This window comes from Lutzomyia longipalpis, chromosome 2 (assembly GCF_024334085.1).
Source record: "Lutzomyia longipalpis isolate SR_M1_2022 chromosome 2, ASM2433408v1".
NCBI lineage: Eukaryota > Metazoa > Arthropoda > Insecta > Diptera > Psychodidae > Lutzomyia > Lutzomyia longipalpis.
The window spans coordinates 2,361,727-2,386,524 of NC_074708.1; the positions used below are offsets into that span (position 1 = coordinate 2,361,727).

At 36.9% G+C, this 24,798-nt stretch overlaps 1 protein-coding gene and 2 long non-coding RNA genes across 10 annotated transcripts in view; 2 read left to right on the forward strand and 1 right to left on the reverse strand.

Moving 5' to 3' along the window:
- The window catches only part of LOC129788572 (neural-cadherin), a 273,188-nt gene that overhangs the window by 110,165 nt on the left and 138,225 nt on the right, over window positions 1-24,798 (forward strand). The window lies entirely within an intron of this gene.
- The window catches only part of LOC129788584 (uncharacterized), a 70,379-nt gene continuing 49,527 nt past the window's right edge, over window positions 3,947-24,798 (forward strand). For both annotated transcript variants that reach the window (XR_008750378.1, XR_008750377.1), the window contains exon 1: window positions 3,947-4,852. This is a non-coding gene — a long non-coding RNA (uncharacterized LOC129788584). The remainder of the gene's footprint in view (window positions 4,853-24,798) is intronic.
- Window positions 13,160-18,881, reverse strand: LOC129788580 (uncharacterized). The gene is made up of 2 exons (XR_008750373.1): window positions 18,293-18,881; window positions 13,160-13,737 (listed from the first exon to the last, which is right to left on the reverse strand). It is a non-coding gene; the product is annotated as an uncharacterized LOC129788580 (long non-coding RNA).

The window sequence follows — 24,798 nt, forward strand, 5'->3', positions numbered from 1 at the left end:
CCTCGTGCGCAGCCTCCCTTCCATTCCCTTGACTTGTGGTTCTCTGTTGTTTCACTTTGATAGACAGCTTGATTTCAACTCTATGGCCTCTTTTTTTTTACTTCTTCCTCTTTGCCATTCTTCTCGTGCTCCCCATTCATCTCAGGGGTTGGGGGGTATGTGTGTACGACTGCAACAGGATGAGGTATACGCCCAAACTCACCCCTGTGTGACAAATACAATTTTCTCCCCTTCGAAAAGCTTCTTGCGCACCCCCCACTACACTGTTCAGAAGGGAATAAATTGTTTTTCAAACAAACGGCTTAACTCACCTACATACACTACCTACCATAACCATACATAGTCAGCACGTGTGTGGGTGGATTTTTGTGCTAAATTTGCAATTTTCACGGTAAATATCAATTTCCCAATTGAAACATTTTTTTTAGAACAAATTTTCAATTAATTTGTCGGAAATCAAATCTAGTTGCAAATTAAATTATTTTAATTGACTAAAATGTTAATTGAAAAATTTCCAACCCCCACACAGGGGAGTCAGAATCATGAAAATCAATTGGAGATTAATTAATTAAAAGCATGTACGTAGTTTAGTTGGAAATGTGTGTGTGTGCGTGAAAACAGAAAGAGAGAGGGAGAGGAACTGAGAAAAATTATTCAAGCTCACCTAGTTGCCAGAAGAATTATCTAAGCTTTCTAGGAAAATATTATAGGTATAAAACAACAAATATTTCATGAGAAAGATAGAATATCAAATGAGAGAAAAACTTGCTATAAACATTAATGAATTTTCATTATTCCACACGAAGAAAAACCATCTCGATAATTTCTTCTTCATCGCATTAAATTTCATTCTCTTGCACCCTCATTCCCTCCCCCTCTCGGCTACCGCTCAAAACACCCGTTCAATTGGGAAAATGTCGAGAAATTTATAAGTCATTTAGCAATTCCGAGTTGAAGTTCTTTTTTGGCACCATCAGCCGATTCTCCCGGGTTTTTTATTCGCTGTATTTGCGCTCCAGAAAGCTCCGAGAAAGCTCCCCCAAAAGTGCATCCATCCCATTCTTTCTTTTTGAGGGGAATTGACGCCCATATAGTTTAAGGGATGAAAACTGAGGGGTGGTTTGGATTTAAAGATAAAATAATGAGAAAAATGAAAAGGATAATTAAGATAGATTTTTGGGAGCCACACAGTGTGCATTATACCAAAGTAAAACTCTCTGTGGAACAGTTCCAAAGTCCCGTAGCTCATTCATCATGAATTATCAAGATTGAAGAATGAAAATTTTCACTCGTGTTCGCGCGAGGAAAACTAAGGGATAAATTAGCAAAGATTGGTTTGGGGGGTGGCATTGAAATCAAAATTGTTCTGGCACATGATAGATTATCCCGCGTCTTGCGTAAGATTTTCCTACACTCCCACACTAAAGCTTGCTGCTTTATTGGAAAGCTCGTAGGCGCATCAAAAATTTGTTGTACAATTTCCCAAATTCCAGTGATTAATTTTCCCATTCAATTGGAGTTAATTACTATTATAGTTTCCCATTTCACACAAAGCTGTTTTCTCCGTATGAGGGGAAATATATGTTTAAATTTTCCTGTAGGGAGAGATTTTCAAAAAAATACTGGGAAAAACCTGTCCAAACTGAATTGCTTTCACCACCAAACGATCTTCGTGGTAAAAAACATGTGGTTGGAAACTCATTAAAATTTATTTTCCCATAGAGAATGGACACTAAGCAAAATAATTTATACATGTAGTGCTATGATGGACATGTGGGAAGTGCTATAAAGTGGATGAAGGGTGGGGAAATAAACTTTATTAACCCATTTTGTAAAAAAAAACAAAAGCTTCATAAACCTTTTAAAGTTTCTTAAACCATTTCCTAAAAAAATAAATCTTCATAGAGCTTTTTCAAAAAAAAAATCTTTTAAAAACTATTGCATAATTCAAGAGCTTTTTAAACATTTTTTAACAATAAAAAAATCTCATAAAGTTTTACTGGAAAATTGCTTTATAAGCCTGTTCCTGGAAAAAAAATCTGATAAACCTATTCCAGGAAAACAAGCTTTATTGACCTTTTCCAGGAAATAAATCTTTATAAAACTTTTTTAAAGGATTTTTTTTTAAATCCTATGTAGATCCTATTAAAACCCTTTTTCTGGAGCAGCTTTAAATAACTTTTTCCAGGAAAAAATAGCTTCATAAACCATTTGTAGCAAAAAAAACTTTTAAAATATTTAAAAAAAAAGCTTTATAAACCTTTTGCAAAAAAAGATCCAGAAAAAATTTCCAGAGAAAAAAAGCTCCCTTATATATAATACAAAGGGTGTAAAAAGGAATTAATTGCTCCAATTTTCAAAGAATTCATTAATATTTCATAAAATATAAAATTTTGAAATTTTCCGGTATAAAGTTATAATGTTTGAACATGGAAAGTTTTCCCCGATTCTCTCCCCATCAACCATTGAATTCAAATTAGATGTCTAAAAGTGCAAATTTATCGAGAGCTAAAAATAAAAGCTTCCCCAAGTGGATGTGTACGCGCAATGTTTTAGTTGAGATTCTGCAAATGAGAAAAGCTCCTCACCACCCCTCCTTCTCATCCAGCTGCTCTTTCCTAGTGCGGGGAAACATTATTCAAAATTTAAATACCCGTAAAATGCTTTATTCGCAAAATTAAACGCAAATAATTGTAATTCATCTGGAAAATTTGCATGGGGGCATGCAGCAGAAAAGCACCAAAACATGTTACATTGTTGTCAGAGGTGCGGAGCAAAAGCATAAATTGGTGGTGGGATGATTGATGGTGTCAGTGGGTGGGTAATGGGTGGGTAATGGGGAGGTGTAGTGGGTCTGCATTTAACTCGATATATGGACTTGAACAATGCAAAAAGATTTTTTTTTTCGAAGCTATAATATAAATTTAACCAATTTATGGGAGCTTTTTGGGCTGTGAAAGCTTCCATGGGCATTCAATGGGATGGTGGGGTTGTAAATCAAAATATTCGTGAAAAAATATTGAATTTATTGAAACTCTATGGGGTTGATATTGCTGAAATTTCATTCAACGGTGTGGATTGAAAGTTAGACAATTTTTTTTCGGGTCAACTTTCAAGTTAATCTGAATTCGTTAAAAATACTATTAAATTGATAAAATTATTGCACAAAATTAACCTTAATTTCTACATACTTTGTCTCTCTTTAACGTTGCGTTAAAACTTTTGCTATTTCCATGAAAATTTTCCAAATTTAACCCACCTGTTTGGTCTTTGGCAAGAGTTTTCGGAATTTTTCAAAAATTCAAAGTTTTCTCATCCAAAAAATATTTATCCCAAAAAAATATTTTGAAAATGTTTCTTAAAGTTTTTTTCTTTTTACCTTTTTGTTGGTGAGAGAGAAATGTTGTGCTTGGGATGAAATTCAAAATTCCCTTTTTTCTTCCAAATTTCATCTACCTAAGTGATCAATTTATGCATTTACGTCTTTCTGGTGGACTTTTCTTGCCAAGAAAATAAGTAAGAAGAAAAAAGCTTCCCTTTTCTGCCCTTTTCTCTGTGTCTTAATTATTGAAATGAATTCTTGAATAAATTATCAAGGGTTCTCTTCAGCCAAAATTATCCTTTGTAACATTTCCATGATGATTCTTCTCAAACAAAGACTTGTTTCGCTTTGTTGGAGGAGGTTATACACACACAGATATTGAGCTCTCCGCAGTGGCGGAGGATAAGATATATTTGTGACTTGTGACAGTTTTTTTTTTCGTTGGGGGCTTCTCATTTCAGTGGTGGTGGGAACGCTTTTTGAATTTCAAGTGAATTTTTTTTTTCAAGGGCTTACACGCAAAGAAAAACCTCCAAGAGCCCCCCAACTAGAGCTCAAAAGTCATACGCATGATTTTTTTTTGGTTGGAAGCTCGGTGTCTGTTTGAGGGTGTTGCGAAGATAGGCGAGAGAGCATCAATAAAAGAATATAAGTACAACACTTTTTTGTACGCTCTAACGATTCCACTTTGTTTCGCATAAATGTGTCGATTTTTTTACGTTTGTAGATGGGGGTTGGTGGTGGGAGGAAAAAAGCGTGCAGGGTGCGCCAATTGGGGTGCGGAAAAGAAGCATCAAAAATGGCCTGAATGGATGTTATTGATGGGGGTGGGTTTCAATGGCGAGCACCCGAATAGCAGTATATTTACATATATAGTGACAAATATTTCGTACGCATTTTCATCATTTATTCCGGAATACTTAACCCAGTCAGCAATTGATCACATTCGCCCCGAGTGCGCCGAAGCTTTTCGCAACAGAGTGGGGTGGGCGGCTGCCACACTCTCTCTCTCTCTCTCTCATTTTCTCTTGCGCGTGAGAGAGGAAAATCACTGTGTGGAGTTTCCTATCAGCCTCAGAGGAAATTCTCACAGCTTTCGTGGTCCAGTGTTTGGTCTCTCTTCGTAGTGACAACACACTGATGAAAGCTTAGAAGAGGCGCCACGCCAGAAGTTGAACGCGAGAGCTTTTTCGCAACCGGCTTAGAAAGTTTTCTTTCGTGCTAAAAGCCAAAAGTTTCTACTTTTCTGGGTATTTGTTGGTGGTGCACCACTAAAAGGAGAGTTTCATGTTGGAACCAAAAGAGATTTTGGAGGCAGCATTGCTGGTGCTTTTATGCTAAAATAAATCAAAGTGTTTAGAGGAATATTTTCCGATCTAACAGCTCTCGAAAGAGTATGGCTGGGAAGTGAGTGACAAAATTAATTTGGTGGCAAAACAGTGAGCACTAATAGTGGTGATTGAATGTGATTAAATTGAAAACTAGTAAATTCATCACCGAAAAGGGAGCTTTAAAGTGACACCAATTGATGTTAGTATATTTTCCATGTCATCCCCCCTTACCGAGTTTTCTACCCACAAAACTCTCCATCCCGCATTTTCTCGTCTTTGCCTCATTTATCAAAAAGCTCCCACACCCCATAGATATTTTTCAGTGGAACTTTCCCACAGAAGCACGGAAAATTCGATCGTCTAAGAGGTTTGTTTAGAATTTCTTCGGGGAAAATCAAAATCATAAGCTGCGATTTCTTCAATGTATATATGTATATGGTATCATCCCCCAGTGCCCCACATCTGTCAACTCGATGATGGGTGTTTCAATAGCACACGGGTGTGGGGCGATGTTCAGCAAATTGAGCAACATCCAAGACCCATCATCTCTCGTTTCTTCCATGGAATTTACTGCTCCAACGCAGAAAAGAGTTTTACAGAAAGAAAAAAAATCATTGAAAATTCGTCGTTGGATTTTATTTTGAGATTTCCTGGAAATTAAATAGACAGAATGGTAGAATTTACCCTACCCTGGTTGACCATTTTCCTTTTCCAATGAATATCCCATTGGGGAAAAATGTGAGGCAATGAAGTAATTGAGAACCATTGAGATTGTTTTGGATGATTTCTGTTTGGAATTGCTCAAGATTTTCATTTGATTTACAATGTTCATTCTGACATTTCGATTGCAAGATAATGATACTATATATTTTGCTACATACAAATAAATTAATTTGAAAGATAAATAAAGCATAAATCATTGAGAAAAATGCTTTGTTTTTAAATTAGTCTTCTCTTGGAAATGACAATGTTTCCAGCACGTAGAAAAAGTTCTCTCAATTCTCTTATTTCTCGTTTGAATTATTTCTTACTACAATGAATAGTATCGGTAATAAATCTTGTTAAAACGTTCAATAGGTTTCCAGGAGGAATAAACATTGAGAAATGAAAACATTCCTACCTGAAATAATATTGAAGCAATTAAAAGGAGCAGATTCATCCAATTTATGTTCAATCGATATGCTCGTATTACTTACAAAACAAATATGTAGAGAAAATTTGTGAGATGGAAATATTGAGAGCTTTTGCCCTTTTATAGATTTTAAATATAAAATGACCTTTATGGGATTTTTTTCTGAGAACTTCTTTATTCAATTTCAATTCACTTCAAACGTTACTGACCTACATCATTTGGTGCCTAAAGATACAAATTATATGCGGGTACTCACAAAAATAGAACTTTTTTTTTGTTTGAAATTATCAAGGAGAGAAAAATACAAACAAAAAGCTCTCAAAAGTTTAAAGGAAAAATCTCAAACAATATTTTTTTGTTCTCAAAGAAAAAACTTTAAAACCTCATTAATCTTTGCATCTCATCTATTCTTCCTACCTGAGTCTACCTCTATAAATATAATTAAAAAGTGAGTGAGCTTAAAAGTAATTATGTACTAAGCAGTCATTGTACCTACCTACATACATATCTACTTTCTATTTTAATCCTTCCACACGGTGAATTTAATCAGTAGAGCGTAAGGATCTTTTCAATGAATTCCTTTGCATTTCATATGCTAATGAATTGAACTTTCAGGGAGGGGAGGAGGTGGATGGGATAAAAAGAATTCCCTGTGAAAGTTCGTTTGGCATGTACGGTGCCGGAGCATAACTCAAATTCCGTCACCGCAGCTGGAAAGCTTTTAATTAGAAAACGAGCTTTGCCCCCCAAAAAGAAAATCACTGGAATCCACTGTCAATTCCAATTCATTTGGGTGGAAGGAAAATCAGAAGGCGGAAAGGGTGGTGGGTGTCATGCAATCTCATCCCTTTTCTATTCCACCCCCTCCTCACATATGCCATGAGGCGAAAGAATTCTTTCCAACCCCCGCACACACACACATACACACACATTAATCAAAAAGTGAAGTCTTGGGGAAATCATCCATCAAAGTGGCTAAGTGTATTACACCCTCTATACGGGGGTAGGTAGGTGGTACAGTGTAAGGGGTGGGTGGTGTGGGGGAGTGGCGCGTATAGAAAACGCACATTTCTGCAACTTTAATCAAATGAAAAATTATTTTCACACACACCCAAGTCAGTTAAATTGTATTCCCTTATCGGTGTCATCAATCACAGGCGGAAGTGAGGATCTCAAATGGCCGCACTTCTTCCGGCAGAGGAAGTGATCTTTCAACCCCATATATAGAGTTCTTTCCCATCGTACCATCCCCTGACGTACAGCACTTCATCACATGGAGTCACCCAGTAGCATAGGGGCATAGCCAGGCCAATTTCTTTCTTGAGACAAAATATACTGCGGTTGATGCGGAGTGTCGTCCCCAATGCCCTTTCTCACAGACACACAAAACCACCCCTCAAGGCCACCCTCGTGTGGGGGTGAATGAGAAGATTGGTGATGGTAATCCATTTCGAGGGGAATGGGAGGATTCTCATCTAAAAATCACATGGAAAACCTTCACCTTTTTCACGTGATAGATGGAGGTGGAACCAAAGCAAAAGTAGCTTGTCTAATGAAAACACCAGAGGGTGGTAGAAATGTAGGATAGGGTGGTAATCTAGGTGTGAATTTAAGAAATTGCAATGAGATATTCATTGCAATTTGCAAAAGATTCTTTGATGGAAAATTCTTTAAATAATTTTTTGAGTGAATAAAAATTAGTTTTTTTGGAAACTGTGGGAGCTTAATAAGTCCGAAAGAGATTCAGAATAAGCTCAAGATATAGAGGAAAGCTGTATAGGTAGTTCAATAAAAATTCCTTACACTACAACTTATATTCAAGCGACTTTTCTCTATTTCTTTGAGAAAGATATTTTGAGCTTTTTTCAAAGCTTTTTCCTACTTTATTAGCCCCGCAATTTTCCTCATTTTCTTTCATTAAAATTTAATTTTTTTCTTTCATCAAACTTAAAATATTTAATCGATTAATGCACTAAAATAATTCTAAAAAATATTTCCTCCCTTTTCCATAAAAGCTCTCCCAAAACATTAAATAGGTAGCAAAAATTCACATGAAAATACATACCATATATACCCTTAATTCTGGCGCATGAATAGAAGTTTTTAGCACTTGAGAATATTTTCACAAAAAGAAGCTTGAAAGATAAATTTAAAGCTCTTCCGGAAAGCACACACACAGATTGTGAATACACGTCAATTGCCCCGGAGCGACGTGTCAGAAAGTGGATTAGGATTACGGCATATATAGGGGAGGAGGTCTTATTCTCCCTCATGGAAAACAGGGAGACTTCCTATTTGGCAAGACAATTTCTTGTTTACTCGCTCAATTTCAAAGAGTGTTGTGTGTGTGTACTTTAAAAGTCTCTGGGAAAGCCTCTTGGGGGAGGAAGGAAAACATCCCAAAGGGGTAAACAAGGTCCTGAAAATTTTCATATCAAAGAAAATCCCATGATTAAGGAGCTCTCCACTCCTGTCCCCGTGAGAGAGACCCTTTGTTACTGTTGAAGATTGAGGGGGGAGAGTGTGGGGGTTTGTGTGGAGAATAAATGAGAGGGAATGATGAAAAAGCCCCGTGGTTGTACACAATTTTTCCTCATATAAACACAAGTGGAGAGGAAAATTATGTTCCATGGTACTAAATGTCCTCATAATTCTCCATCTCTTCATTAGTATTCACTATTCTATCGCATGGCGCCTTCGTAAACTCAATTTGAATAGCATCTACCCAGCAATGGGGTGTGGAGAAGAAAAAAGCTCCTATGAAAGCTCCCTAGTGCAATTTTTCAAACATCTCACAGGCTCTCTCTCCCTATATTCTGCGTGCTGCAATATGAAACATGATGCTTACACCATTCTTCCCCCATGAGAGTCCATGGAAAATTGCAAGAGATGAATACGGGCGGTTGTGGGGAAGGATGCTGAGGGAGTTGAAGTACATACCCCACATCCATATCAAATTGATTTCCATGAAACAATTTTGTATTCCATCAGACCTTTTTGCACTTCACTATCGTAAATTGTTGCTCATTTTATGTCTTCCAAGATAACTCTTCTGTGCTTGCACGCGCTGTCCCCTTCTCCCACACACTCTGCATTAATTTTAAATTAATTTATTCCATACAAAATAAATTATTCAAACTTTTGAAAACATTCATTCCACCCGAGAGGAATTGGTAAACAAGCAACATGTATTAATGGAGATAATTTAAAGCCCTCGCTGCATTTTTATTTTATTTCTCACAGCAGAAGCATTTTAAATAAAATCTAATCATTTATGTATTGCATACATGAGTTCCATTAATTTTTTTTTCATTGGATTTATCATCAGGAAAACAAATTAAAAATGCAAAAAAAAAATTATGCGCAGGCTACATTTCCTGATTGTTTTATTTATTGTAGCAGGAGTGAAATGAAAGCTCTGAAAAAAGCTCTGAAAATTAGACTATCATACATATTCCCAAAAGGCACTAAAATTAACAAACTTCAATATAATTAATTTATTTTAAATTAAAATCGCTTTCAGTGGCATAAAAAAAATAAACAAAAACTTCTTTTTTTTTTTGAAACGAAGTGGAAAATAGAAATCAATTGAGATTGGTGGTATCGACGATTTAAATGCAATTTATATTTTTAATTAAACTTTTATTAGTACAGAATAACTCACTGAGTGACCCCCCGTGGCTACCAACAACCCCCAACAGCGAATGGGGGGTATCGAAAATATTGCAAAATTAATATTATAAACATTTATTTCCCCCATTTAGCTGATAAATAGACTTTTGCGGTTTGAGAAAATTAATTTTTATATTGAAAATTGCAATTTTGCAAAATAATTTAATAAGGTTCATTTTAGCAGTGAAAGTTCACTGAAAAAAATTTAAAAATCAACACTGAAATGCCAATTTTCAACACAACTTCGTTATTATGTGGTTTAAACAAACAATTTTGGGAAATTATTTTTGTAATTTTTACTCACTTTGTTTGTATAACTGAGAGACCCAAAAAATAATATTCGAGTAGAACTTTAATGAGCAAAAGCTCAATTATTTTGGTTGTAGGTAATACCGGCAAGTTTTTTTGGTTCTAAATATTTAATTTTTTCCTATAATCTACAAAAATTTAAAAATATTCTTTTATTTAAATTAATTGCTTCAAATTATCTCCATAATATAACCTACCACAATTTAAAACTTTAAGTGTCTTTAAGTAAATTTCTTTATCCTCTTACGAAAGCTCTTCTCGGAAAATCTTTAATTAACATTCAGAAGGGAATTTGCCCAACAAATAATTACCTATATTTCAACCCCCATGTTCAGTAGCTTAAAACGTTGAAGATGAGCTGAGCAAGTTAAGGGTATCGCGAAAAAAAGCTCCTGAAAAGCTTTCAAAAAATCCATCCGAAATTTCTTTTGGCAGAAAGCACAAGAAGGACGCCGCCATTGTTGTGGCACATTTTTCTTTCTCGGCAAGGCTGTTTGTCAACCCACCACCCCCTCCTGCCCTTAAACGGTGTGTAGGAATGCAATTTTCTTGCTAGGGCGCACATAGTACATATATCAAATGGTGGCTTGGAGTTTAGTAGAATCGCTTCCTTGATATGTCGCCGGTTTTGCATTTTCTTGGCACTGAGAAATATAAAGCTTTCTACGAAAGGGCACGTTGTGTGTGTGCTGTGTTCTGTTGTGTGCATGAGTAAGATGGAGAGAGAGACAGAAAGCTTTGGTCTGTTTTATACAGAGTTGGCCCAAATGAAGTGAATTAAATTGTAGGATTGAGGAGAGATATTCATCAATGGAATAACCCCGAATAGCTCATCATCAAATGTATATTTTGCAGCATATCTCCCCAGGGATGAGGGGCAGCACACTCTCAAGATAAATGCAGAGTTTTTATATCACTTTATCTGAGAGGAGGGTGGTTGCACTGCCCGGAGAGAGAGAGGGAGAGGGTAGTTTGGGGTTTGCCCCCAAGGGTAGTGTCCTTGTTGATTTGAGGGATGCATGCGAAATGTCTTTTCACATAAATTTTCTCATGCACTCCATCACTCTTAATGCAATGAATTCAAAACCCACACCTCCTCTCACTTCAACTCCTTGTGGATGAGAGCACCTGAATAGGTAGTGGAATGCGAATAAAACAAGACCCAAATCATCTTGGCTTTAGTCACCACACCACCGTCATTTGTATGCAATGAAAATGACCAGAAATGAGAGAGAGACAAGCTTCTGTGTTGTTGCTGAAAGATGTCTTCTGTCAGCCAATTTCTCATCCCCACGTATCTTAGCCAGAAAACCCCTAAAGTGGGAGGAGGGGTGGCTTTCACGTCAAGCAGCTTATCATCATCAAAACACAAAATCTCTCTGGGTGGAATGTCTCGACAGCTTTAATGACGAAATCGCTGATGAATGCTCACAGGAGAGCTACTCAATGAAAATTTCATCATAAAGCTTTCTACGGGATATTTAACAGCCATCCTACACCCACCCCATACCCTTTTCTCTCTCCCTCCCCCTAAAGCACACCACCCGTAAATTTAACTTTCACCCTGCAATTCATCACTCTTCATCGTCATAAATCCCTCATACCGCGCTTTCACAGTGCGGTGTATGAACTCAATGACAATTCACACGCCACTCTCTTTTGCAAAACACCCCAATTTCACATTTTAAGCTCCCACCAAAAAGCTCAACGGAAAATCCCGGAGAATTTGTGGCAATTCCATTAAATATCCATTAATTATTTTCTTTAAATTCTAATTTTCGTGATTGATTTCACTTTGTGTGGACGCCACAATCACGCACCTGAAAGGGATTTATAGGCGCCCATTACAGGGAAAATTGCACACAGGGGTACTGAAAAATTTTAAGCTTGTTGCAAAATTCGACGCATGAAATTTTGATTGAAAATTTTGTAAACAATCCCATTGGAATTTATTGAATTTTCCTTTCGAAATTCCAAAAAGTTTGCCGGGACTGAGTTTAGCACCCAAAATGAAGCTTGATCTGCGCAAAAGCTCATCAATTTTTGAAAGTTTAATTCTCTCATTTATTTTTCAATCTTCTACCTGACAAGCTTCAGCGCTCAAAATTATCACGCGATGATATACTTTTTGCCTTTTTTATGCGAAGCTATGTTATATTCCATCATACTTTGGCAGAGAGCGACGTGTAGAAGAAAAAGTCCTTGGAAGGATAATTATTTTCTGCTACTTTTTTTTCATACGCCTTCGACACACCTTAAAGCTTTTCGCACTGTGTGAGCTTTCGGCACGATCTTCCAGATGAAATCTCACGGGGTTGTGCAAGAAGAAAAAAATCAATTAAGGAATGCTTCGCAGCTCCTTGTAATCTCTTTGTTAATTCGTCTTTTTTTGTTACCATCTACCCCCGTCGGATCCCTTTGGGGGGTGTCCTCTGTGCAATTACTTCTCCATATAGATGAGAAAATTAGAAATGTTTTTGTGCTTTTGGCATGAGCTTTTTGCCAGCAATGCATATGGGGTGAAAGAATCACTGTGTAGCACGAAAGAGAAATGAGAAACTCCTCGCCTCTGGTCCAATTTAACTCCTTCGCATGACTCCTTTTTGGCACCCACCGGGTACACACATCTGGAATGTGAATAGAAAATCCATGGGATGCTTGTCTTGGGCACTTTTAGCGCAACATAACTGTGAGAAAATATGACTTTGGACTTTTTTTTCTGTGTTATGGCTAAAAGTGGTGGAAAAATAAATTTTTACTCAAGAATTTTCCTTCCACGTTGCATTTTTGCTTTAGCTCTCCCCCTGCAAAAAAAATCCCATTTCGGCCTTTTTGTGCGAAGGGGGAGTGAAAAAGGTGATTTTTCCTCCGTGATGGTGTAGAAGAAAAATAATTTAGGACACAGAGGAGTTTTTCCAGCAAACTCACCCCATGACTTGCATTTTTCATAAATGTTTTATCATTTCTCGAGGATTGTCTTTTTTTTGGGGTAGGTTTCCATTTTTAGAGCTTTTAGAATATATTTGTCGGAGAGAGAAATTGCAGAGATTTTGATTTTTTGTGATTCAATAAAAGGAATTGTTTGATTTGCAAGAATTTCACGAACTTTTCGAATTTCTTTTAAAAATATTCTTTTGAATTCTAAACTAGTGTCAGAATGTTATTTATTCAGAATATTTAGATAATTAGGAGAAAAAGTAATTTTTATTTAAATTAATAGAAGCATCAGAGGAGCAAGAATATTCTAGCTCAGTGAGAGAGAGATTAGAATCTTCCACAACATCTAAAATGTTCTCTCCAAGCATTAATAATTCCCAACTAAACTATATAATAAGTTTTACAATTAAAGCGTAAAACGAATCATAATTGATGGGGCTTAATAAAAAGATGAAATTTCACTCTTGCAATAATTATTCTCTATTTCGAACTTTAAGTTTTACAAAGACCCATTCGGGGGTATGTCATTTCTAGCATTTAAATGCCCCTTGGGCTCACGGAATTTAAATATAAAATCTCTAGGGTTTACTTTACGTTAATTATTAGATTTAATTCTCACAAATAAAGTTAGTGGGGTTTATTTAACACAATTTGCTTCTCTGTATTGATCCCCCGTTGCGCTCCGCACAGGGGCGATACTTTCTTCGAGGAGCCGTAGAAATGCATCTAGCCAGGAAACCTCCCACGAGGAATCCCGTAGTAGATGGGCGTACTCACAGGCGCATCCTTCGGGCTAATTTCCGGCCTGAAGGGACAAGTGGTATCCCTCCGCCTGTATTGTGCAGTGAGGAAGTGTGGTAGCCCCCAGGTGCTCCGCAGTAGATGATCACGAACCACGCAGATTGTCCGGGCGTAGAATATTCTCTGCTGTGTCCGGTAACGTTCGTCGGACAACGATGTTGTTCACGGATGTGAAGGGGGAACCCTTTGGCCGGAGGGCCCCACGAAGTTATCACTTCCGGCACCACATGGTTCTGCGGAATATTATAAAAATTTAGCACCGCAATACTTGGGCGATCTGCCCCGATCGGATCTTTAACCCAGACTGAATAATTTTCTCCCTCGGCGCGAGATTGACACTCTCCTCGCGCCACTCATTTTAGCGGATTTTCTTGAAAATAAATTAATTCTAGCAGATTTGAAAAACATCGAAAAAAAAATGAACGTTACATCACCCCTTTGTTGCAAAAGAAAACAAAAAGAATAAAAAAAAAAAGAAAAGAGTTTTAAATTACTTTACCAGAGGGAGTGATGAGAAAAATTTAAGAAAAGAAAATATTGGCGATGGACAGAATAGTTGGCTTTGGTACCTTCCACGTTCGGTATAAATTAAGAAAGAAAAGAAAAGTTAATAAATATTTTATCATTACAATGCCTCGGCAAAATTAAACCCAAGAGAACTTTAAAGAAAACCAGAGTCGATCCCATTTAGAAGAAGTTAAAACTGGGGATAGAAGATCCCGCTTCTCCAAACCCTTGAGTGGAAATTCACGCCCTTAAAGAAAAGGTTCAAGGTGGAAAAAGACAGGGAAAGGATAGGAAGGAAATTAAGGATTGGCAAAGGTAAACCTTCGCACTAATTAACCTTCTTCTCACAAACATCCGCAGCCTTCCTCCTCCAATCATACGTTCCATACGCAGACTGGAAGATTTACTTCTAAGACATCGACGTCAGCTCGTGGCTCTAAGATCATTTCAACGATTTTTTCTTAAATTTACGGTGACTTTAGAGCTTAATAATTTGTCTTATTTTACAAATCGAAATACAAAATTGGTTCATAGGAAAGAAATTGAAATTATTTAATGTGAAAAATGCAAATGAATTATATTATTATGGTGGTTTGATCTTTAAGGAATTGTATGCGCTCACTCAGACCTCACGTCCTCCTTGATTCACGCATAAGAACATTTTATGTGCTCGCTCCGACCTCACGCCGTCCTTGCTACGCACAAAGGGATATCACAATGCATTCACTCGGACCTCGCGTCTTCCTTGCTACCTGCATTTGGATTCTCTTTGCGTTCACTCCGACCTCACGTCGTCCTTGCTACTTGCAAACACCTTTATGAGCATAGCCTCACGCGTATGCGCCCTTTTCCGTTAAGCCTCACGCTTAATAGCATAATTTCTGCTATAGAAAATTCTTGAGGTAACGGGAAGGTTTAGTGTGGGCGTTATGATGCGTCAGAGGAAAAAATGTAATCAAAACCAAAATTTAAAATATTCATTTAGTAATTTTATCCCCCCTTGAACATTCTCTGATCCCGAGAAATTCTTTGCTAGACTCAACCCTCACGGTTGTTCTGATGCCTTTCACACCTCGCTTACACATAGAAGGATTTTAACCAATTTTAGGAGCTTACTGAATTTACAATCGTACAATGTTACTCCACGCAGCATAAGTTTCGTGTTTGGCTTCATGAATTGGAAAATGCATTCTTTTAACGGGTTTTGTACTGATTTCTGTCTCACACAGTATTCTTAGCTCCACGATGTTACATTCTCTTCACGAGATTGATATGTGGTGATCTAGCATGAAAATTTTTATGTTTGTTGCGAAGAAAATTATCCTGGATTTGCTTAAAATTTAAATATTGCGTAGCAGCCAAATCCTTCTTCGATATATAATTGCTAGGCACCTGCTCAGGCTAGTATAAGTGTAGCCTACATGAAGAGAAAAAAATGTTGAAGATGTTTGTAGATAATGTTGAAGAATGCAATATGTAGAGTTATGGTGGAAGCCTACGTCTGATTAAGAATTCAATCTACTCAAAACAATTCAATTTCAGAGCAACTTTGAAGAATTTAATTTGCCTCACGCAAAATTTCAATTGCCTCACGCATTTTTTGTATGCTTCACGCATTTCTCTTCAGTAAAGCCGCAGGACTCACTCCTGAACTCCCTACAACTCGCTTGTATTCAAATCGGGCCTTCTAACATTTCGAGGCAACATCATCATTATTTTCAAAGAAAATATAAAATAGAAAGTCTCATAATTGCAAAGAAATCAAGGGATAATATTTTTTTCGAGAAGTTCCACAAAAGAAATTTGTTTTAATTTTTAAGAATTTTATAGAAAAATGTAACCCATTTATTGAAAGAAAACAAAATAATATTTTTTCCTTGACGTGATCAAGATAAAATCAGTATTATGGAATTATTAGGTTTTAAGGAAATGGAAACAATTTGGAACGATAAAAGGTGGGAAGAGAATTGATCTTATGTGGCAATCTCATGACTTTTGAGAATTGCAGGGCAACCTGTAAAGGTGGACAAAATCCTATCCCTGGCTACTCGCTAGCCAATCAATTAAACCAACAATAAAGAATCAACCTTCATTCACATTCTAGCTTCGGTTCTCACAACACGAAACTTTAAGAAAGAAACATGAACCTTATTTATGTTAAGCTCTGAATTTTTAGCATGAGAAAAAAAAAGAAAAGTCTCATGTACGAAAAGATTTAAAGAAAATTGTAAATTAAACCACTTGTCTTCTGAGCAGAACATTCGTTCGTTTCTCAAAGAAGAGACTTGCTCAGGAGCTAGAAGAGCTCAATATTAAGAAAATATTAAATCAGATATTTGGAAATATTGAGGAAGGAAAGAGAATGCAGGATAAGGGTCAACAAAGTTAAACCCTAAAGTAGCGATGAATTCCACACGAAACAAAATTGAAAGAAAAGGGTGGAGGATTCCGGATCGACCAGACATTTTCGACGAATAATCGAGGAGAATCACTCATTAGGAGTATTATATGTTCTCGCAAGAGGCATCGAGGCAAAAGCTAATCAAGATACAACAGAATCCTCACACAGAGGGTGTGAGGGAAGAGACAATCAAAGTCTCACCTCTCAAGAAAACCGGATAGATCTGGACGGAGGAGTACCATCAGAAGGTTCAACATCTCAATCATCCAAGACCCACGGCGAAACCTCGGGAACGTTCCCGAAATTTTTCCGGAAAATCTTTCCAAAGGGAAGGATCTTCATCCGAATAATTCTCAACCCGTGGAAGGAGGGCGCCACTTCAAACGGGGATAGTTCATAATGAACCATACAGCCGCTAAGGGCGTTAAAAAGGTCTCGTGGGAAACAAAGCTAAATCAAACCAAAAGGAGCCCTCATCCCGGATAGAAAATCTAACGCTTAACTTAAAAAAAGCTTTCCGAGGATATCCGTACAACCATTTAACTGATATGCTGTTAAAAATATGCAAAACCCTTCCTTAAGTACGCGTTAGCAATGCAAGCTAAACACAATATATCCCATCAAAGGAAAGACATAAATTCCGACAGAAATTTTTAAACAGAAAACTCTATCAGGGAAAATTAATAAAAAAAATTAAATTTGGGCGCCATATACCGAACCGTGTACCATCTGCCATGCCATATGAAATTAATTTGAAGAAAAAATATAAATTATTCTGAATTAATAATTTCTCTGCATACAAAGTGCAATTTTTCAAATATGAAATATCAAGCTCAACAAAACTTGCAAAAAGAGCAAAACTACTGTACTACGTTCCTGTATAATATTTAAAATTTAGAGAAAAAATCAAAAGGCTTTATTTCAACTCTCAAACGGTGCTCAATTAAAGAAAGAAATTAAACTCATGCACCGATAGAAATTTAAAAAAAATTTGTAAAGAAAATTTTCAAAAGAGAATTGCCATAAAAGAATCCCCAAAATCTTTAGGGGGCAAAGCTTAACTTCATCTCTCTCCCATTTATCCGAAGAGAGATCACCGCTATATGATAAGCCAATGCCCTTGACCGTGGAGCAATGTCATGGCTCCACAAGGTGAAATGAAAGTCAAAGATTTTCTTATCACCCGGGACTTCCTCAAATTTTCATAATTTTCTGGGCATAAAATATGCATTCAAGGACAAACACAAAATAAGGACAATACAAAAAACTTTATCCCTTCCGTGAAGCCCTATCTCATGATTAGAAAATGAAAAATTTTAAAATTTGAATTGAAAAAACTTTAAGGAATTTTTACAAGTGATGTCGATTCCAGGGAGAAAGCCTGTCGAATTAATACGATTCAACTCCCTCATTCGTCCTGGAGTCGCATGTGCAACCGAGAGGTTCTGGGGGAAAGGAATTTGCCACGAATTACCTTTCTTTCATCCCCAGAAAAACTCTCTATTCAAAAAAATATTGCTTTAAACAGCCTGCCCACGGCTAGATCAAAGAAAAGCATAATAAAGCATGAAACTCTATTAATCAGAACCATTTCTCTTCAAATAAAAAGAAAAAACGGCAAAAAAGAAAAATTCTCAAGGGTGAGTTACTTTAAGAGCGCATAGTTGGGCGCCATTAAAACGAATCATAATTGATGGGGCTTAATAAAAAGATGAAATTTCACTCTTGCAATAATTATTCTCTATTTCGAACTTTAAGTTTTACAAAGACCCATTCGGGGGTATGTCATTTCTAGCATTTAAATGCCCCTTGGGCTCACGGAATTTAAATATAAAATCTCTAGGGTTTACTTTACGTTAATTATTAGATTTAATTCTCACAAATAAAGTTAGTGGGGTTTATTTAACACAATTTGCTTCTCTGTATTGATCCCCCGTTGCGCTCCGCACAGGGGCGATACTTTCTTCGAGGAGCCGTAGAAATGCATCTAGCCAGGAAACCTCCCACGAGGAATCCCGTAGTAGATGGGCGTACTCACAGGCGCATCCTTCGGGCTAATTTCCGGCCTGAAGGGACAAGTGGTATCCCTCCGCCTGTATTGTGCAGTGAGGAAGTGTGGTAGCCCCCAGGTGCTCCGCAGTAGATGATCACGAACCACGCAGATTGTCCGGGCGTAGAATATTCTCTGCTGTGTCCGGTAACGTTCGTCGGACAACGATGTTGTTCACGGATGTGAAGGGGGAACCCTTTGGCCGGAGGGCCCCACGAAGTTATCACTTCCGGCACCACATGGTTCTGCGGAATATTATAAAAATTTAGCACCGCAATACTTGGGCGATCTGCCCCGATCGGATCTTTAACCCAGACTGAATAATTTTCTCCCTCGGCGCGAGATTGACACTCTCCTCGCGCCACTCATTTTAGCGGATTTTCTTGAAAATAAATTAATTCTAGCAGATTTGAAAAACATCGAAAAAAAAATGAACGTTACAAGCGGTTCCACTGCGATTTACTTCCACCCCACTGAAGCCGCAATTTTCCAGTGTTTAAGGTGGGACGCAAATTAAGCCTTGTGGGTTCTCTTTACGGGAGAATTATGCGAGATGTGGAAGCACGTGTTGGGTTTGGAGAAACATACGGTTTGAACAGCCCCTGCCTCCCTTGAAATGCGACACCAAAACGTCTGTGGGTGGGTGGTTTAAGCCCCACAGCGACAGAATCTGCTCTCGCCCCTTGTTATCCTTATTAGAATTCATAAATGTCCAACAATGCACCACCCTTACGTACAACCATCCCCCTGGCATGGTATTAAATTCTCACGTTAGATGCTGCACAGACGGAAAAAACTTTCCACGCGCAGGGGTGCGTCTGTGTGAAAGAATTGAGAAAGGATTGGAGCGAAAAAAAAAGTTTTCATGGTGCAAATTGCTCTCCTTATTCTCCAAAGTCATTCATTTATTATTACCCGACGACACTGTCAGTCTCAAAAAACTTTTAATTGTACCCAACGTGAGTACGCGGGAGATAACTTGGGGATTTGTGTAGTGTTAGCATTAACTTTATTCGCCCTGGAACTAAAGTTGAATGGCAAAACTTTCTCCTGTGAGTGAAAGGAAGTATCGGTGCGATTGAAATTAGATTATGATAAATATCCTTTAAACTGATTTTTTTATTCACCATCCAAATGCAAATTGATTTCTTTTTCATCCTCCAAGAGAAAAACAAAGAATTTCTCCACTTAAAGTGATCTCATTCACAAAAGCTTTGCAAGTTGATTTTTTTTCGGTGGAGAAAATTTAAGTGAATTGATAAAAAGTTAAAGTTTCGAAAGCTCATCAACGACGGAGGAGCTTAACTCGTGCGCTTCGTGGCAGCTTTCTAATAACTTTCAAGCAACTGTCACACTTCCGCAGGAAGTTTCTGACTTTTGGCATTTCAGATACGACACAGCATATGATAAAATTATTGCTTAGGATTTAAATGGGTTTAGAAGTTTCACCACAATAAATACACGTTGGAAATTAATTGATGTATTCATAAAATTTCATTAAAAATTTCTATGAAATAATAATCACTAAAAAGGGAAAGCTTTTTATTTAGCTTTCTTTTGATGCTTCGATTTTTTATATTTATCTTTATAATTTTTGGGCAATTTTTTTCTGGAAAGCTCAAGAAAGCTTTTTGTGCTTTCTCTTCATATTTTTGTAAAAATTTACAGAAAATTTGCATCAGTAAATTAACAAAAATATCGCAAAGAAACTCAAAAAAGCTTTCCAGACTTTCGTTGAAATTTTATGATTTATTGCGCAACCTTTGGAAAATTTTTCGAGCATTTTTTTTTATAATGAATAATTTAAAATAGCATAGAAAAGCGAGAGGAAGCTTTATTAATAAATTAACTAAAAAATCACTAGAAAGCTCAAAAAAAGCTTCTCATATGTTTCTTCTTAAAGAAAAGCTTCTGATTAACAACTTATTGTATAAAAAGCTATTGCATCATAATAAATAAATCAAGCGCTTTAGGGCACGCGATGCCATTTTCCCTCTACAACATTACACTTGGAAAAATAGAAAATCTTGCAAAGTTCAATTTTTCACTTTCTCACAGAGAAAATCCTTCATTTTGTGAATAAAACTCCGTGTGAATGTTCAAAAAGATGTGATTTATCGCAGCCCGAAGGGGGCAAACATTTTCTTCTGCACACACAGGAAGCTCTAAAAGCTCCCCAAAGTCAAAGTGGTGTAGGGGGTAAGCGGGGACAAAAATGGAGCAAAGTGAAGAAGTGCCGAAGGAAGAAGACAAACTCTTCCAATAATTGCTTGTCTTGTGAATCATAAGTCAAACAGTTTCTGCCAAAAAGGGATGGAATTTATGGAGAGAATCAGTTTGGGGAACTATCACAAATTTATTTCTCTCTACAACCCACCCCCGCAAAACTTTCTCATATATCGCTTCCCCTCACACACATAGTAATACAATATTCTCAATATCTATCCCTCATGGGGGTCTTTAGATTGGAATATATATTTCAAAAAATACTTTGATAGCGTGCCATTGCGCGCGTATTTTTTTCCAGTACGAAAATCGCGGAGCTTTTTTATAGGCAGAAACAGTTTTTTTTATCTATCTACTGGGAGATAAAATAAATTTTATATTTTGTGAAATGGTAAACAAACGCGTTTGTGAGAATACATTCAGGAAAAATCAATAGGAAAAGTGTGGGGAGGAGCATTAAAATTTTCCACGGATGCGAGAGAAGAAAAATGTCTCTATTCACGGAAATTATTGCTAAAGGGAAATGTTCTATATAAAGCAGCAAGGAGGAGTAATTAAGGAAATGAGGTGTGCGCACTCATTTTTTACAGGTTGTTCAGTAATTGAAAATAATTTTTGAAATGGGTAATAAAAAATGTCTTTTTATTGTGAAATATTACCGGGAATTTTCTTTTCTTACTTGAGCTTATTTTAAGGGATTTAAAAAGCTATATATAAATATTGACAGCCATGAAGCATAAGCTGCAAAATATTATGAATTTTTTCCTTAAAAAATAATTTTTAAAATGTTCAGAAAATGAATTCTAAACTCTCTCAAAATAAAACTTGCACCAAAGCTCCACCCCGGAAGCGATCGTATGTTACTATCATCGCTTTGCTGGAATTTGAAAAAAAAACATCAAAATAATTTGCATATTTTTACCATCAAAGAACAACAAAAACCACTCTTCTCTATAAAATTCATTGATTTATTTGGATTTTGCTAAAATATTCCACCCTAAACTAATATAAATGAAAATGCAAACACTTTTAGTGGTACACTGCACTTCCACCAATTCTCTACCCCTTGCACTCACGCTGCCTCTTCCCGGAAGCATGAAATTTAATTTTAAACATTTCCATAAACTTTCTGTGTACTTTTGTGCGGAAAAGCGATTTTCTTTGAGTACTCAGCGACAAAACCAAACACAGTTATTTGTATTCTGCACTATCCACGGGCATCCTCTCCTCGTTTTGCTATAAAAATCAATGTCCAATAGTTTTTGAATTTTTTCTTGCATGGTTGAGTACTGGCAGAAGGGTGATTCCCTATATTTTGATTGCTATTGAGTTCACACACACACACACACAGTGTGGAGCAGGAGGATGAGGGTGTATTTATCCATAGAATATGGGATGAAAAAAAAATATAAATAAACTCAATAATATTGAAGCCATTCGCATTTTTGTTCAAACCCATCTCGAAGCTCTTCCGATGCTCCTGAATAGTACTTCCGCCACGGTGATTCTATGCGCCAGCTTCCTGACACGCAAGGGGTTGGAAGTGACGAGCAGGAGGTGGTTGGGAGAGAATCCCAATTTGTGAATACCGAGGTGCTTTTTATTGCGAATCGTCATGATTATAGCACCGAAGAGCACGATGATGGCAGAAGCTGTGAGAGAAAAACAACATATTTTTTAATGTTTTTTATTGAGAGCACACCAAGCAGGGGAGGGTGGATAAAGGGGTTGTGTGCCGAAGAGGGAAGTGAGGGTACAAGAGGGCAAAATAAAGTTCTTCCTCATTTCAACCCAACGACGACGGTGCTTTCGACATAAAATATGCAGCAATGATGTGGAATTTGAAATTCTAATCACAATTTGTTGCGCATTTCCCTGACGCTCCCACCTACACATCATAATATTAACAAGTACCTATCCTTCTTGAGTTGTTTCAAATTTAAATTAAATCGTATTTCTTCTTGAACTTTTTTTTTCTCTTCACTTTTCATTCTATTCCATTGAGAGTCCATTTGGAGTTTCCCAAACAGCATTTTCTCTGTGATTTTGTGAGAATTTATTAGAGACTTTTATATTTTAATTTCGTGTGTAATTTCAAAGAAAATTAAAAGAACATTGTATGTGGGGGAATTTATTAAAATTTCACAAAAATCTCTAACAGAATAAAGCTTCATTAGAATTTAAGTTCCTCCATTCTGGAGGGGAGGTTTGACTAACAAGCAAAATATTCATCTTGCCGTTGAATTTTCTCCCACAAAACTTTTTTATGAGTTTGAAGGGGTTTCCACGATGCACTGTAAGTGCTTTTTGTTAATTAATTTCTGCACTAAATTGCCTTCTAGTTGTTTATTGCATAATTTTTTTTAATTGGTCTGCATTGTCGTATAATTTTCACATGTTTGTTGTGATTGTAGGGCGGTTGCCACAATAGCCGCCCACTCATTGCAATTTTTGCCGTTTTTTTTCCGCCCACTCCGTGCATTTTCCCATCCATGTAATGGTCGTTTAGTTTTCCCACATGGAATTTCCTCGGTAGAGACAATGAACACGAAGAGACCCACCCACCCACCAGTGACATGGAGGAGTTGCTGAGAACGTGTTGGAAACCGCATATTTTGTAAACCCTTTTTTTCTCTTTCTGTGACGCGCCCCTTTCATTGACACAACTCTTCCTTGGGCGGCATGTTGTACAGCGGGGTGGGTGGTAAAGAGGGTGGTTGCAAATGAAAAGGGTGCCGGGAGGGAAACAAAGAAAATATGTCTCTTCACATCACACCCCCATCTCACGCCTCAGTTCATCCATTCGCCTCGGTGACACAGACAAATGCTCCCACGAGGGGGGTGGGTGCAAACATGTGTGTTGGGAAAGCTCTCTCGAGTCCGCTGTGTATTTCACTTTTAAATTTTTGCCCCAGCAGTGTGATGCTAAAACACGGGGCACATGTAGGGGATGATCCTTAATTTTACCCCCCCCCCACGCTCAGGGGTTGTGTTGACTACATACATTCTCAGAAAAGTTTCAAATATTCTTGTGAGCTTTTTATTTTATATTTCTCCTCTTTCGATTCGTTGCACACAAAATTTCTTAATTATGCTGTAAGGGAAAAAAATAAAGCAAAATCTACACCCTCTGGCCATTGATTGTATATTTTTCAACGTTTGTCGTCTTGTGACCTTTTTGTTGTTTATCAGAACGAAACCCTGGGGTTTGGGAGAATTTTTAAAGAGAAGAGAGAGAGCTTTTTAGGGGGGTGGGATAGCACAATTTTCACACCAAATAACTTTGAATATTTACAAATCATTTGCATACAGATTACGCGATGAACCATTGAAGCTGTTGAGCCATTGAGTTCAATAACAATTTGATGAAGATCTCACAAAAGAGTGTCGCCATGGGGAGCTTTTTAAGCTACCTCGAGGGGAAAATATCTAAAAGCTAATAATATGGGTTGGAATTTAAAGTAATTCTCGTGAATTTCTATAAAAGTTTGCTGCCTTTGGAAAAAAAAATGTTAATTTCTGTAGGATGAGGAAAGTTGAAAAACTTCTCACATTGCATTATAAACAAGTAAAGAAAATTGAGGAAAGAGTTTTTTATTTAGTAATTTGAGAAAAGAAAATTTGTTAAATTTTATTAAAGTGATTGAAAGAGAGATCAAAAGCTTTTAAAAGCTCCTATGTATTCAAAATTCAATGTTTTAGACATCATGTACATAAATCAATAGAAAATTTGATCAAAGCTTTCTTGACGTTTTTCCCAGAGCTTTTATTTTCATTCTTTAGTATTTGATGAAGGTACCAGACGAGACTGAAAGCTCAGAGAAAAGCATGTTTATTCCCAAAAAAAAGATCAATTGATAACAATTACTTCGGATTAAATAATTAATTCTTCTCATTTGGGGAGAGATTCAACAACAAACTTTCAATTGAATTTCCATCTTATCTAACTTCCTCTTCCGAAATCTCTTTGTTGCTCACTAATTAGTCATTGTGATCTATTACAAAGCTGACACCTCTACAAGAATCTTCCCAATATTGTTTTGTCATTCATTAAACAATATTGGAAACTATTAATGAACTATCTACGGAAGTGAAACAAGAGTGCAGTTA